The 16,427-nt window shown below is 45.3% G+C and overlaps 2 long non-coding RNA genes across 12 annotated transcripts; both read left to right on the top strand.

The window, feature by feature from the left end:
• The first annotated feature begins 438 nt into the window (after positions 1-438).
• LOC139833325 (uncharacterized) lies at positions 439-1,198 on the top strand. Its single transcript, XR_011748862.1, has 2 exons — positions 439-771; positions 901-1,198. It is a non-coding gene; the product is annotated as an uncharacterized lncRNA (long non-coding RNA).
• A 420-nt stretch (positions 1,199-1,618) lies between these two features.
• On the top strand, positions 1,619-7,331 carry LOC127312928 (uncharacterized). 11 transcript variants are annotated; one of them, XR_007858697.1, is made up of 9 exons: positions 1,619-1,951; positions 2,081-2,187; positions 2,556-2,736; positions 2,817-2,904; positions 3,101-3,330; positions 3,496-5,617; positions 5,755-5,883; positions 6,224-6,944; positions 7,027-7,331. It is a non-coding gene; the product is annotated as an uncharacterized lncRNA (long non-coding RNA). The 11 variants fall into 11 exon arrangements; XR_007858694.1 differs by having other exon boundaries at positions 2,081-2,736; positions 3,104-3,197; positions 3,287-3,330; XR_007858690.1 differs by having other exon boundaries at positions 2,081-2,736; positions 3,101-3,197; positions 3,287-3,330.
• The last annotated feature ends 9,096 nt before the right edge of the window (positions 7,332-16,427 follow it).

Raw genomic sequence — 16,427 nt, 5'->3', positions numbered from 1 at the left:
CAACCTTTATGCTCTTTGTGCAGAAGGGGCAGCTGTTCCTGGCACCAGTCCAGGGTTCACTCCAATACTTGTCGAACTTCCCCGCCTTAAGCTTGTTGAGAGTGGCCCTGGCCTTCCTATGACGCGACTCGACATCGCTGTCAACCTCATCAGTAGCAACCTGATACATGCCAAATAAACAGGTGAAGCAAATATGTAGCAGTTGCAACTAATAATGAATATGAATCTAAAAAGATTCTGACGCTAATTCAAAACCCTATAGCGCAAAAAAGAGAGGGAGAGACCATAGAGCAAATCGATACAGGGCTATCTATTATATAATTAAAACAACAAACAAACAATGGTCTAGATTAAGCAACACCTAACGAACCGTTCAGATTAAAACTAAAAATAAGGCTAAATTGGAAGGGGAAAAGTCAGTTAGAATATTATTAGACATGGAAAGAAAACGATTCGCATCCATTAGTAGGACGTACGATAATTTTCTCTCGCCCGATCTGTTGCGATCGTGATCTTGCGAGGCAAGATATTTTTTTGGTGATCCGATCTATACGCCTGTGACATCTAGAGTCCAAATCGACTAGAAGATCTTTCTCCGGCCGAGGAACATCTACCGCGGACGCCGCTCTGCCATCGAGTCGCCGTGAAGCGCCTTCCGCGCATCATGCAGGTTGGGCGTCATGGCCGCAGCAGCTAGCGGGCAAATTTCGCGCCGTCTCCAACGACTGCCGCAACTAATCTGGGATTTGTTTCTCTGAACGGAAACCGAAGGTACATATGGACGGAGAGCGTTGGCTCGCCTTCCCTTCTCTTCTGTTGTTCCTTCTATTTTTTGGTGATTGATTAATGCTGGCCTTTCTTCGATTGGGCTTTAATCCTTTTGGTTTGACTTACTTGCAGCTCGATTGGAGGAGGAGATGCGACTACTGGTCGAACGCCGAGATCCATCTCCGAAGCTGGCCTCCTACCTATTAGCCTCATCTTTTATTCAAACATGAAGACCGGAGGTGAGAAGAAAGTTAGATTGGGGAGGAGAGAAGATGGACCAGGCAAAGATAGAAACATGGGGGCACGCAACAAGTCCTCTTTCAGATGAATTTGTGTACTAGATTATCTGCGGATTTGTTCAGCTTTTTCATACTCATTATATCGAGAAACATGGGTGATGAAGTGTTTATAATACCCATTAGTTTGATCATGGCCTTTTTTCTGAAAGTACAAGTTGATTGATAATGCATGTCTCGGCAGTGGATTTATTGCAGTAGAAGCAGCACGGATTCGTCTCGCCTGAATATGCCCAATCAGTTGATTTTTGCTTCAATATTTTTCCTCATTCCTGCACTTAAGCTATGAACTCATCGTCTTTATAATGCAGGTTGCAGTTAATTTGTCACCATATGGATACAATCGTACAATCACTGTCTATAGATGGGGCACATGAGCTGGAGATTCTACATAGTCACATAGGTGCAAACGATGCCTTTATCTTTTACAAACCTTGATTAAGCAACAAACAAACAATGGTCTAGATTAAGCAACACCTAACGAACCGTTCAGATTAAAACTAAAAATAAGGCTAAATTGGAAGGGGAAAAGTCAGTTAGAATATTATTAGACATGGAAAGAAAACGATTCGCATCCATTAGTAGGACGTACGATAATTTTCTCTCGCCCGATCTGTTGCGATCGTGATCTTGCGAGGCAAGATATTTTTTTGGTGATCCGATCTATACGCCTGTGACATCTAGAGTCCAAATCGACTAGAAGATCTTTCTCCGGCCGAGGAACATCTACCGCGGACGCCGCTCTGCCATCGAGTCGCCGTGAAGCGCCTTCCGCGCATCATGCAGGTTGGGCGTCATGGCCGCAGCAGCTAGCGGGCAAATTTCGCGCCGTCTCCAACGACTGCCGCAACTAATCTGGGATTTGTTTCTCTGAACGGAAACCGAAGGTACATATGGACGGAGAGCGTTGGCTCGCCTTCCCTTCTCTTCTGTTGTTCCTTCTATTTTTTGGTGATTGATTAATGCTGGCCTTTCTTCGATTGGGCTTTAATCCTTTTGGTTTGACTTACTTGCAGCTCGATTGGAGGAGGAGATGCGACTACTGGTCGAACGCCGAGATCCATCTCCGAAGCTGGCCTCCTACCTATTAGCCTCATCTTTTATTCAAACATGAAGACCGGAGGTGAGAAGAAAGTTAGATTGGGGAGGAGAGAAGATGGACCAGGCAAAGATAGAAACATGGGGGCACGCAACAAGTCCTCTTTCAGATGAATTTGTGTACTAGATTATCTGCGGATTTGTTCAGCTTTTTCATACTCATTATATCGAGAAACATGGGTGATGAAGTGTTTATAATACCCATTAGTTTGATCATGGCCTTTTTTCTGAAAGTACAAGTTGATTGATAATGCATGTCTCGGCAGTGGATTTATTGCAGTAGAAGCAGCACGGATTCGTCTCGCCTGAATATGCCCAATCAGTTGATTTTTGCTTCAATATTTTTCCTCATTCCTGCACTTAAGCTATGAACTCATCGTCTTTATAATGCAGGTTGCAGTTAATTTGTCACCATATGGATACAATCGTACAATCACTGTCTATAGATGGGGCACATGAGCTGGAGATTCTACATAGTCACATAGGTGCAAACGATGCCTTTATCTTTTACAAACCTCGATTTGCAGGGCTTCCGAACCTGCCTAGGAGTTGAAGGTTCAGTTCTCCAAGACAGGTCAGTGATTTATCACTATTTAATAATGATTGCTGCATGTCTTTGCCTCATGATGCAACAGACCACCATTGCACATGCAGTCCTGCAAGATCGATTAAAGACCTGCATCATAGAGATAGCCAAGAGCAAGATACGATCAAAGACGTGCTTCTTAGAGACAGCGCAGAGGTAGGTACACGTACGCGAGTGATACGTATCCTGTCCACGTACTGTTCTTTGGTAGCTTCATAGTATATACTCCCTCCGTTCTTTTTTAATTGACTCGGATTTAGTACAAGTTTGTACTAAATTCAAGTCAATTAAAAAGGAACGGATGGAGTATCTTTGTAGTACAACATATAATCGGTCTCTATATTTATTTCAGCAGTAACATCATGGGCAAATGTAAAACAAGGGTGCACATCTACCAGGAGCACAATCGGATCAATCCCAGGAATAGATCGGCTAAGCTGCAAGCAGGCGTGAGTCTTTACAGATCATTCTGCACGTGTTGTCTTGGAGGAAGTTCGCACAATTGCCCGCCCTAACTTGATGCAGCCATCCACCGCAGCTAGGGATGGCCAGGCCAGCACTCATTACTCAGCTCCAGAACATGTATGATGTATCCTGAGTTCCTGACATAGATAAGCGGTTTATGCACCTATTTCCCATCAAATCCGCGTGCTCTCTTGATCTGGAAAAAAATTCAACGTAGGAGAATTAGCAACCCAGCAGTTTTGTGTGATTTTCTGATTTTTTTTTTTTTTTTTTTGGATCCAGCTCTTATTATGCAATTGGCATGGCTTCTACATCAGGTAATCGTTTTCTTCAGGGTCAATTCCTTTCTTACAATAGGACTCCTAATCCACGATCTACTTCCTGTATCTATGAATTCATGGAGAACTTGATTACATGACGTTCTGTTCACAAGTCTTGCACTGACGTTCCTGAGATGCGAGGTGGATTTAGATGAGAAATTTATGTACCTGCTTTGTACTTATGTGTGTCCCTATCGCTACAAAAGGTTCATCTTTTATTGTGAAAACAAGAAAAATACTTGAGAAGATTTTTTTAATGGATTTCTCTCCGCTGGATAGCGCGTGCTGCCAAATCTACATCAGCAAAAGGTAAGTTAAGGACTGAGGTGGTGTTATTTAATTTTCTCTTCGTTTATATATTACGCTGGTACTTGCAAACCAGTTTTCCATCTACTGATAGTTATAATTGATTGGTAGCATAGGAAAATGATATAAAAATGACTCCATAATTGTAGCTTTGATTGTGTAGACATCTATGTCATACGGAAGCTCTTGGAATCGATCCCCAAGTTTTTAAAATCATTCTTTCCACTTCTCATTATGCGCTATTTACTCCCGGTCTGTAGTGAAATAAATGAAAAAAGCATGTTGTGCAGTGAAGATGCCAGCTAGAACGGTATACGAGTTTGTCTACATATGTGGTTCTTCCAAAACTTAGTAAGCAGCTTGAAAATTGTGGGATTAGAATGCTGCTATCAACCAGATGTATGTTTGTTGGGATACATGGTATCGAACATCTATATATCTATACATAACTAAATGTAGAAAGTGCATGCAATTTTGTCTGCGAGTTTCCAACTTTGTTCCTCAAAATGGAATGTTCAGAAATTATTTTCTTAGAAAAATGTTTTTGTTTTTTCTAAAGATTTGGATATTGACTACCAACGGCAAAAAAGTATTCATGCATATTTTTAAATACTTCCTCCGATCTGGAAAAAATGTCGGGCATGCATTTTTACAAACAAGCCCTCAGTCTTTGGTTTTATCAACCTGCACTCCACATAGTACAATTTTTTCAACGATATGTTGCTTGAAGCACAAAAAAAAGACAATTATTTTTATGTTTTTAGGTCCAAGACTTAAATCCGTGTTTGTATGTCATCTCTGAATTTGTTGTTTTCCGAATTTCTTTACATAACACATGTATATTGATTAGAGATTTATGTTTATGTTTGCACAATGCATCCAATATCTGCATAGTGCATTCAAAATATTGTCGCTCTAGCATGTACTTCAATATGACTTTGATAATATAGTCGCTGTAGCAATGACACAATATGCTCCACTTTGTTTTAATGGTAAGAAAATAGTTATTGCGTGATTACATTATTGATATTAGATTCATAAATTTCTACAAATTCAAATATTTTGTATGTTGATTCTACATTATTGTGCTTCTCTGTCACTACTGAGTAACTGACCCACGATCTGAATATATTTCAAGTACAATTTCGTTGAGGAATTGAAAAATTTGTCGTGAGGACCAGAGATGATATAATAGATGTCAGACTAATTTAGCAGGCAAGTATATGTTGGTTGTGAAAGTAAAATTATAGTTTTGAAGGAGAATATATAGATTTGGGAGGCAGAAAATATGTGCGGATGATAGTGGTAGAAGAAGATATATTTAAAAAAAAATATTCTGAATCAAGTCCCAATACGGTACGCATTTTCTATGCCATTGAATAGATCACAAAGGTACAAGAACATGGGATGTTCAGAGTTTCGCAAAGCATCTATCCTTCCAATTGAATCTTTATCATTTGAAATTAGGTATATATATGTGCACTTACAATAATTCTATATTGCGTACTAAAAGAACATGTCCAATTCCAACGAGATCCTAGCTAGGCGGTGAATGGCATAGTTACGATGAGAAAAATGACCACGGGCGGCGGGACAGTTGTTCTCCAACAATCCAGCGGCCGTTGTCTTCAGCGGACAGCACGGGTACGTGGACAGCAGGTGTATCTCTAGCGCCGGCTTTTCCTCTCCAGCCATGCATCTCAAGAATCTGCTCACCCTTCTTCCGCTTGATTCCACAACCGCTCATCAGTCCCTTCATCGCCAGTGCATGCGGCCTGGTAACTTCCAGTACAAACCTGAACTTTCCTTGAACCAGCTGTGTCAGTTCGTTCAGATTGAGCAACGTGAATTCTCAGGTTTGTTGGGCTTCAAATTAATTAAGATAAGACTTTTTTTTCGTGGGATTCATCTGCAGACTGCACATGACGTTGAGGAGTGCCAAGCAGTTGACATCCTTTTGACCTCTTTCTCTTGCGGGTGAAGCATCGATGGTTTCATGATACTAGCCAAGCAGTAGAAGATAGGAAGCCGATCAAGTGGAAAGGTTAATATCTCTGTAATTTCATGCATATTTAATTTTTCCCTTTCTTTCAGGTTTTCGGTTTGATTAAAAGTTGTTGATCAAGGTTGAGTTAGTTGATCCATATAAGTACAGACTACAGAGAGTAGATAAGCAAACTTATCCTAATTTATTTGATAGATTAAATTTATTTTAATTTGTTTTAGCAACAACGTGTGCATATATATTTGCTATGAACAGACTACATGTACGATGATGATACCAAATGGTGAAAGTTTCGAATCCATAGCTGATCAGTCATGTTTCTAGGAGATAATCGAATTTTATGCATCAGACTTTGGACTAATGTTCTCCCTTTCTTCAGGTTTGTGTAAAAGAGCTGAGGCAAAAGAGTGCTGCTACACACACGACAAAACCTGTCCGATTTGTGTACGAAGTTGTACAGGAGCCGTAGATTGCACCCCCTAGGTAGCATCCTGGTTGCACATCGGCTCATCGGACAAAAATCGGACTAATTCAGTCGTACGTGTAGTAATTGTAGTGTTGGTAAATTAGAAGCGTTAGCAAATGTTTTTAACCTTTTCTCAACAAGGTGACTGATAGTCATGTGGTGAAAGATGTCTTACATATAGAAGTATCTTCTGCTAGAAGAAAGAAACTTTTATGTTTAGTAAATCTGTGACTCCAAGTTTGCTCAAAAGGATTTTGGTAGCTGATCTTTTTGTCATCTCTACTTGGAGAAAAAAATGCAAAAGGCCTACAAGTCAAATCATATTACCCATATACTATGAATAAATTTGCAGGTGCACGCTTCAGATTATCATATATCCAGTATACGCGCATAGAGAGGATACTTTAGGGATGGAAATGGAGTAGGAAGTATCCAACTTCATGACGAAAATAGAGGTTATAAGTTTCACTTCCTCTATGTTCCTTACCTATGTATCGAATCTAATCTATTCTACTGTATATGAATTTATTTGATAACATGATTCTATCATGCAATTTTTTCGCTACAGTTAATCATGTACAGATTGGGGATATAAAACTAAATAGAAACAAGGTCATGTGATTTTTTGCCTAAGGTATTTTCTGTTAAGTTGTTCTATAATTTTTACATGTGACTTTTTTAACTAACAAAAAAATGTATACCTTGGACAACTATAGGCAATGCAGCTTTGGGTTGAGAATCAGGCGCGAAACAAAAATTGTTCGGAGTAGAACAATCAGATGCTTGGTCATATATTGGCTATTATATTTGTACTGGTGACATTTACGATGAGAAGATTGGATATACGAAGTAAGGCATGGCCGTTCGTAAGATTGTAACTATATTCATACCATACACAAAATTAATTAACAATAAAAATATATATTAATAACTAATAAAACATAAAATAATAAATGGCAACTATAATGTTCATAAAATATATACGCACAAATATTGTCTAGCCCCGCGAATTCGCGGGCCACCCAGCTAGTGTTGAATAAGGGAGAGAGGTGAATCGAATGTGAAGCAAATATGTAGCAGTTGCAACTACTGAATATGAATCTAAAAAGATTCTGACGCTAATTCAAAATGCTATAGCGCAAAAAAAAGAGGGAGAGACCATAGCGCAAATCGATACAGGGCTATGTTGAATAAGGGAGAGAGGTGAATCGGAACATACTTCCTCCCCCTCGTCGACGATATTCTCGTCGAAGGTCGGCGGCGGCGGTTCAAAGATGAGTTCAACCTCATCCTCGTCATCTAGGGGATGCTTCCCAAGAGAGTGGATCCATCTACCAACAGAAACAGATGCCGATGAGCGACCAATGGCCCGACCTTCGGCAATGGCCTCCGCTTCGTCTTTGGCATCCGCTGCGGCGATGATCGCCGCCGTTGCGGCCATGCATGCTGTGGTCGCGGCTCTGGACGCCTCCTCTGCGGCTAAGGCCAGCCGCGCGGCTTTCGCTTTCGCTGCGTTGACGGCGTCAGTTGGGCTCTCCATCGGTGGAATGGGAAGGGGAAGCGAAGAGAGGGTTTTTTCCTATTCCGTGGAGAGAGGGAGAAGTGTGGACGTGAAATGGATAACTGACGATATTTCAAGATTTGGGAGACATAGCACGAACGGGCAGATGACAGCGCGTGGGTGCATTACCTCATACTGCCTCTGTCCTAGAAAGAGCGTACGTGTGGGTTTTCAAGGCATATTAAGGATTTTATTATTACATTGGGAAACTGTCATCGACCATCACTTTCCTCTTCAACTTTTCCACCTCCAATGAGCTAAATTCATGTAGTAAATAAGAAAACCATATTATGCTAAATACTACTACCTCCATCCCAAAGCGTAAGGCTTATATTATTTTTAGTAGCTCAAACTATGTCAAGGTAAACTAAGATTTTACCAAAAATCATTATCATGCAAAATACAAAATTAATATCAATACATAGACAATGAATTTTTTTTGGTATGGCATCTACAAAATATTATATTAGTTGATAGATTGTTCTAAATTTTCGTCAACCTTTACTTGCTTTGACTCTTAAAAAAAGACTTAGGGCTCCTTTGATTTAAAGGATAGGAAAAGCATAGGAATAGGAAAGGTTTAGGATTGGAATGGCATGTCTAATTGAATCCTATAGGAAGATGAAGTTTGTTTGATTGTAGCAAAGGAATTTTTCCATGAGGCATGAGCTAATGCTTTTTTCCTATAGGAATTACACTACAAGATTCCTATAGGATTTTTTCCTATAGGATATGTTCCTATGAATCAAACAACATGTATAGGAAATTTTCCCATAGGAACCAAATCCTACACAATTCCTATGCAAATCCTTTGAATCAAAGGAACCCTTAAGCTTTGTGATGGAGGTAGTACGTACTAGTCGTGAAGAAACTATATCCCTCGTGATGAGAAAGAAATATTTTTTACTAGGAGTACCACTCTTTTGTGGACAAATTTTGAAGTGCATTGCAAAACGAGAAGTACACTCTTTTATGGACAAATTTTAACTCTACACCCATTATTTCAGGATGGAGGGAGTATAGCCCAACTTGTTTTTTTCTTGGGCACTACTGCTTGCTTTTCCCTGTGCAATGCTTGGTTCTACCCTTTTTCTCATTGTAATGGTCACTTTAAGTCAATTTTTCCCACACACATTTATTTTGTACTTCTCTACAGTGTTGACCGTGCTACTACTATTTGTGTTAGTGCGCCAAAAACAAAATGTTATTTTCTAAGTGCCAAATTAATCTAGGGCGCGCGTTGGTTGTGAACCGGTGAACAAAAAAGATAGCCCAAAAGAGGAACACACCAAGGTACAAAAACTAGCATATATGCATGTTTCTATGTACATATATATGACCCTGGGTTTGTAGATAAAAAACATTCATATATGCGCTTACTATTAATATACATAAGTTTATGCTGATTCTCTTGGTTTAGGTATATATATGGTTAGGCATCACTACTAATTCAGAAAAAACAAAAATGTAACCCTTCAAGTGAAGTCATTTTAAGTGACCTAACAACTAAAATTCATATATAGGATTTGTATAGGAATTATGTAGGATTTAGATCACATGTGAATTTTCCCCACACTAGTTGTTTGATTAATAGGAACATATCCTACAGGAATATTGCAGTGCAAATCCTATAAGAATAAAACATTAGGTCATACCTCATGGAAAATTTCCTTTGGCACAATCAAACACAACTCATCTTCCTATATGATTCAACTAGCCATTAAATCTCAATCCTATGTTTTTCATATTTCTATGGTTTTCCCATCCTATGAATCAAAGGAGCCTTAGGGCTTATATCTTTTTTTAGAAAGGCAAACTATGTTAAGATTGGCCAAGTTTTACGAAAAACCTTTAACATGCAAAATTGTCGTCGTGGCGAACGAGCAGATGCCATAGGATGGTTTAGATTGGGGCCGAATGGACGCTAGAGGATTCGGGGGAGGGTTTGCGACTAGATGGGATGAACTTCCGGATGCTTTCCTCAAGAACACAACCAAAGGCCGGTATGCAGGAAGAGAGACAAGAGGAAGAACTCTTTACTAGATCGCTAGCTTCATCGATCTCAACATGGTTACAAGCGCTTGAGTACAAGTTCTATCGTCTAATCTCCTCTGTGGACACGCGCCTGTATGAGGCAGTACCCCCTCTCCTTATATAGGGGAGAGGGTGGCTTACAGATCAAGAAACCCTAATGGCATCTTTGACTGGACAAACTACTTTACAAAGCTACTTTAATCATAGATGACGCCGGGGTCCTCTTTAATCAGGAACGCTGATGTCCTCCGGCTTCTTTCAGCGTCATCTCTCTCTTTGGCGCCAGGGCTCTGATTAAAGCCACCTTGCTTAGCTCATCCTTGTCTTCTTGCTCTAAAGAGAATCTTTGACCAGTCCTGCCGACAGGCCCTTCTCTCCGGTATCTTCTTTACCGGCTTCCGGCATACCCCTTGGGGATACCGGCTTAGCTTCACTTAGCCCAAACTCCTACCTTTGTTTCCGGTAAGAACATTAAACCGGTATCTCGATGGCTCAAACCATCCGGTTTGGCATGCCTTTGGCATACCGGGGGTTATCCCCCCAACATTAGTCCCCGAAGCTGGTATAGTCTGGCGGATTCTATCCTACAGACCATGCCAGGTTTTCATCTCTTTAGGATACCGGTTTAATCTCTCCGGCCTGAACTTGGATCCGGCATCCTTGCCCTTTTTTGTCTTTTCTCTCTTTGCAAGGCATCTTCCGGCATCTCTTTTCTCCGGTATCATTTGCGTTTACTCCTTCCTCGGCGAAGTCTAGAATATTTCGGGCCCCGCGCCTGTCAGTGACATGCGCACTGTCCACTGTCGCGCCAGCGTCAGTTGTCACTTCGCTTCGACTCCCGCGCGCTCATTAAATGCACCACTACGGATCCCACTAGCCGTTTTGGATCCCGTGTGTGCCTCCGTGTGGCTTCCATTTTCTCGCGTGTACCTCCTCGCCACGTGGCGGCCCGTGGTGCGAACCGTCGCGGGCCGCGAGGCGAACCGCTGCGGCCCGGCGGTTTTCGGCCCACCTCCTCTCTTCTTTATAAGCACAACTGCCCTTTCTTCTTCCTCTTCTCGCATTCCCCAACCTTCGCGCACAGTGCTCCTCGCCTCTGCGCCTTCGCCGCTCTCCGTCCGCCATCGTTTGCTCGAGCTCCGTCGCCCGGCGAACTCACGCCGCGCTTCCGCCGGACCTCGTCGTGCGGGAATCTTCTGCAGCACCTTCGTCGCGCCCGCTGCATTCTTGCTTCCTCGTGACCTTCTTCACCTCGCCGTCGACGGTGCTTGTCGGCGACCGTAGGTCCGCTCCTTCACCGGCGAACTTCTTCCCCAGCGACTGCGCTGCTCGAGGTTAGTGCCAATCTTACTTTGCTCGCCATCTGCTCGCTTTCTAGATCTTGGGTCGATGGTGTTCTTATTTCCTCTTTTTCCTTTGATTTTCTTCTTACTCGTAGATCTTCGCGCGGGGTTCAAGTGTGGGATTTCTGTTTTTTCGCCTACCTGACCAATGTCTGGCGAGGAATCTTCCTCTGCTTCTTCTTCTTCCCTCTCCGTTAACCGTCGTAGACAATCTCCCGGCGAATCCACGGCCTCAGATCCGATGGATACCGATTCCGGCAACCAGCAGGGATCCGGTAGCCGCCAAGCATCCGGTAGCCATCTCGAATCCGGCAGCTCTAGTCAAGCATCCGGTAGCCATTCAGAAACGAGTAACTCTAGCGAATCATCCGGTGGAGGGCCTTCCCCCATTACTCGTGGAGCCTGGATGGGCTCCAATGTTACTGAATATGAGATCGATTGGTTATACCGGTCCCGCAGGATTCCGGGAGGAGTAACCTGCCAGATTCCCGGTGACGAAATCGAACCGGATCCCCAGCCCGGCGAACATGTCGTTTTCCTTGCTCACTTTGAGCGTGGCTTCGGCCTTCCTGCCTCGCCTTTTTTCCGGGAGTTCTTAGATTTTTATAAACTCCAACCTCACCACCTTCCTGGCAATGCCATCTTCTACCTTTCCTGCTATGCCACCTTCATGGAGGCCTACATCGGCATTCATCCTACTCGTGAGACGTTTGCCCGCTTCTTTTGTCTGCGGATTAATTCTGTCCAGGGCAAGGAAATCCCTAAGCCCAAGCCGCCTGTGGAGTGCGGATCTTGCATCGTTGGCTCCCGCCAAGGGAGCACTTTCCTTAAGTTCGCCGGCCTCGAGTCCTGCCGCGCCTGGCAAGGAACCTTTTTCTATGTGAAGAACAACGGCCGCGCCAATCTTATTGATCTTCCTCCGTTCCAAGCGGGGCCTCCTAGTAGAGCCAATTGGAGCTACAACCCGAAGACGGATCATGCCGAAACCAACCGGGTGGTACGCTTCATGGCCTCTTTGAAGAAGGAGACCAACATCTGCTCGGATGATATCATCCGCACCTTTATTTCGCGCCGGGTGCTTCCTCTGAAGCGCCGTGTGCATAGGATGAGCGAGATGTACGGCCCTGGCGATCCTACCAAGATCACAGGCCGTCCCCTTAGCAAGAAGGATGTTGTTCGCAAGGCTAAGCAGATTTGCCAAACTGCTATGCCGTTTGAATGGGAATGGGGCCTCCTTCCTCTCAGCACTACTAACCCTCCGACCCAAGAAGTAAGAGATTATGCAGTTGGGGTTGTTTTTGCCGGTAACTTTCTGCTCTTGTTAACCCTCTTTTTTCGTGTTTCAGGCCAAGCACCGCTTCCCCCTCATCCAAGCAGAGCGACGCGGGATCTGCGTGAAGCGCGCCCTTGATTCCTTCGACCCAGATCCCTACATCTTTTGGAAAGATCTGAAGATGGGCAAGACTCCGGCTGCGCGCCTTGGCCGGTCTCCGCCGGAGCCAACCGGGTCCTCCGATGACCTGACCATGCTTGAGGTATTTTCTTTTCCGGTTTCTTATACTTTTCCGTTATTGCTTTTTTGCGAATTTTTTCTTAGCTATGTTTAACTTGTAGATCCACGAGCACGCGCCGCCTCTGCGCGCCGAGGCCGGCCATGAGTTTGTGGACAAACTCATGGCCCAGGGCCAAAAGAACAAGCTGCCGGCATCTGATGCCGGTCCCAGCCAGGCCCCTCCCTCCAAGCGCTTCTGGACTGAGCCCTTGGGGGAGAAGGAAGTGGGCGTGCGCCGCTACGGGCGCAAGCAGATGCCGACTGCTTCCGGGTAAGTTTTTCATTTTCTTGCTTGCCTCTTTTTGCCAAGTTCTTTTTCCGGTTGCCTTTCTCCAACTATCTTTCTTTCTTTTTCTCAGCCCTGCACTCAAGCTTGGCTCAAGGCCATCGGGCTCTGAAGGTTCCGCAAGGACCTCAACCCCTCCTCCTCGCTCAAGCCCGGCACCATCTGGTGCCCGCAACACCTCTGCCTCCCTTTCGGGGGGCACAACAAGTTCGGGGCGTGCGGCCCCTTCATCATCAGATCACCGCACGGAGGAGGATCTTTCCTTCCTCCCGGAGAACCAAGATACCGGCGCCAGCAACATCGGCGCCGAGGAAAAAGCTGCCGGGCGGGCGGAGCCTTCGGCTCCTCCCGTCCTTGAGAAGAAGACAACTTCCGCGCCGGAATCTTCCGCGCCGGAAAGTTCCAACCCGGGTGACGCGCCCAGCGCTCCCCCTTCTCCGCGAACCATCCTAATGCCACCTCCAGATGCTCCTCGCACCAAGCCCTCCAGGGCTGCTCCAACCGCGCCGCCGCCCAAGATCTCCAAGCTCATCAAGGGGAAGGCGACGGCCTCCAGCGCCCCTTCCGGCGGCCAGCAGCCCCTGGTGCTGCACGTCTCCAAGGCCGCCAGGGATACCGCCACGAAGGCCACCGGCCTTCTTGGCCGTATTACTGAGTTCCAGCGCAGAGGCCAGGACCTGGGGCATCTTCTGCCCTACGCCCAGAAGTGGAATGCCGCAGACATGACTCCGGCGACCCGCGGTTTGGGCAAGGACAGGCTGCCGGCGCCTGACCCTGTTGGGGACCGGTCTTCCGAGGAGCACTTCATGCGGCTCCGCAGCGCCGTGAAGGAGCTTGACAGCGCGTGGTACGATGCCACGAACAACTTGATGGTACGCTCTACTAACTCTTTTTAACTTTTACCGGTTTCCTTGCTTCCGGATTTGTTCTATCCTTTCTTTAGTTTCATGCCGGTTTCTCTCTTGTCTATCTTCCCAGTCCCCGAGTTTTGTGGTGAGAGCGCAGCTTTTAGCACAAAACTCTAACTTAAAAACTTAGCGTGAAACCGGCACTGCCAGCCCCCGAGTTTCGGGTTAAGAACTCTATTCTTAGCGCAAAACTTATCTTAGAAACACGCGAAACCGGCACTGCCAGTCCCCGAGTTTCGGGTTAAGAACTCTGTTCTTAGCGCAAAACTTATCTTAGAAACGCGCGAAACCGGCACTGCCAGTCCCCGAGTTTCGGGTTAAGAACTCTGTTCTTAGCGCAAAACTTATCTTAGAAACGCGCGAAACCGGCACTGCCAGTCCCCGAGTTTCGGGTTAAGAACTCTGTTCTTAGCGCAAAACTTAACTAATCTCTTTTTCTTGAACAGCTCACGGCTGACGCTCGGAAGGCCCTTTTTGAGGAGCTCCTATGGGAACACCGGGACCTCGCTGAGGCACACGACAAGTGCCAAGGTAATTTTGTACCACCGGCCTCTTTTTACCGGAAACCTTTTTTCCTTCTAACATTTATAACTTTTGCTTAACAGTGATCCCGGAGGCTTCCATTGAGGCTCTCAAGGAGCAGCTCGCTGCCGCCCAACGTACCATTTTTTCCTTTCTCCTGTTTCCTTTTCATCTTTACCAGCACAATCTTGTTAACATCTTCTTTTCCGGGTTGCAGGGGAGAAGGATCAGCTTATCCGGCGGCATCAGGAGGAGCTGAGCGCCCAGAAAACCAGCTACCAGGAGCTCAAGTCCCAGCTCATCCAGCTGGGGCTTGATCATGCCAAGGCCCTCAAAGCCGCTGAAGCTGATGCAGCGGCCAAGATGGATGAGGCTCTGGAAGATGCCAGCAATGCCACCGTGGTATTGCGAGCTGAGCTGGAGGAGCTGGCCAAGGCCCGGAAGGGTGCCGAGGAGAAAGCTGCGCGGCTGGAGGAGGAGCAGAAGGAGTGCAACAGGCTGGTGTTGCAAACCGACACACTTGCCTATCGTAAGTCCTTTTCTTCTGATCGCATTTTCTTCTTGCTATCTTTCCTTCCGGTTGCATTTTCTTCCGGATTCCCTTCCTTAGCCTTTTTCTTTCTTTGCACAGGCCTCTTTCCGGATTCTCAGAAGTATGCTGTCAAGAAAGTTGACGAGCGCCGCACTGCCCAAGGCCAAGCGAATCTTGCCGTGCCATGGACCCCCTATGACCATCTGGTCGCGCTGAACGCGCGGGTGTCTCACATGCGCGCCATAGATCGCAACTTATCTGACATTCCTGATGTAGCTACCCAGCTCTTCAGGACTTTGTGGCCTGGCGAGGAGGTGCCGGATACTTTCTCCCTCATCAGCGATCGTCTCAAGGGCGCCGGCAAGAGGATCCGCGAGTGGCAGTGTTCTGCTGCCCGCGCTGGAGCAGACTCTGCCCTCCGCGTCGCTTGCTCCTGGTACCCGGAGCTGAACCTGGATGCCCTCACCGGAGTGCGCGAAGGCGCGGAAACCGATCTGGACCCGATCCTCACCGCTAAGCGGCAGGATCGCGCATACCACATCGCGGAGTACGCCGATATGCGCACCTTCATCCCTCCCCCTCCTGACGTCAAAGATTATCTCGACGAGGAGGAGGATGAAGCCGAGGAGGAGCCTCTGGACGACGCTGGTGCTAGCGACGCCCCTCCTGAAGCCCCCGCTGCCTGATTATCTACCTGTCTGAAGATTTATCTGTATCATGCTGTTTGGTCCTGCGTGTCTCGAAACAATGTTCTGTTAAATTCTGCCCCGGTATGCCGGGGCTTATGATGTAAAACTTTAAGTCCACTTTTGGTTGCCGCACAACATTTTATGCCGGTAAGTTATACCGGTAGTTAATTATCTTGAGTTTGTCTTAGCATATTTGCTTTTGGTTTTGCTTTTATCCTGTACTGCAAAGATTTCCAAATTGTTTCCGCATCCAATTCGATGCACACTTGGTTCTTTTGCCTTGGCTCTGCCTGCCTTCTCTGGGCATTCTTTGGCGTATGAGCACAAGGTTCTTTCACCAAACAAGCATTTTCTTGAACTTAGAAATAACTTCGAAATTTTGCAAAAAACCGGTTTAACCGGGGTTAGTTAAATTTTCCGGATTGTTCTTTCCTGCTCTCCCTCTTCGCAGTTCATGTGCTTATCTCCTACCGGTTTATCTTGCTTGCCATGAAGCCGGGTTGCGGACAGCAGCAAAGTCGAAGAATCCGGTAGGATTTAGCACACTACTAAACCGGAAAGAAAAAACGCTCAATAAGCAACCGGTATACTGAAAAAATAAACAAGTTACATGCAACTTAAGCTGGGGTAGTCCCCGAGATTCATTCAAGGTTCCGACATCTTTTATTCATAGCATGTAAGGTACAAAAA

The sequence above is a fragment of the Lolium perenne genome, chromosome 7 (genome assembly GCF_019359855.2).
Source record: "Lolium perenne isolate Kyuss_39 chromosome 7, Kyuss_2.0, whole genome shotgun sequence".
NCBI classification, from domain to species: domain Eukaryota; kingdom Viridiplantae; phylum Streptophyta; class Magnoliopsida; order Poales; family Poaceae; genus Lolium; species Lolium perenne.
The sequence above is the reverse complement of the archived record's forward strand: the minus strand, read 5'-3'. Positions and strand labels throughout refer to the sequence as shown.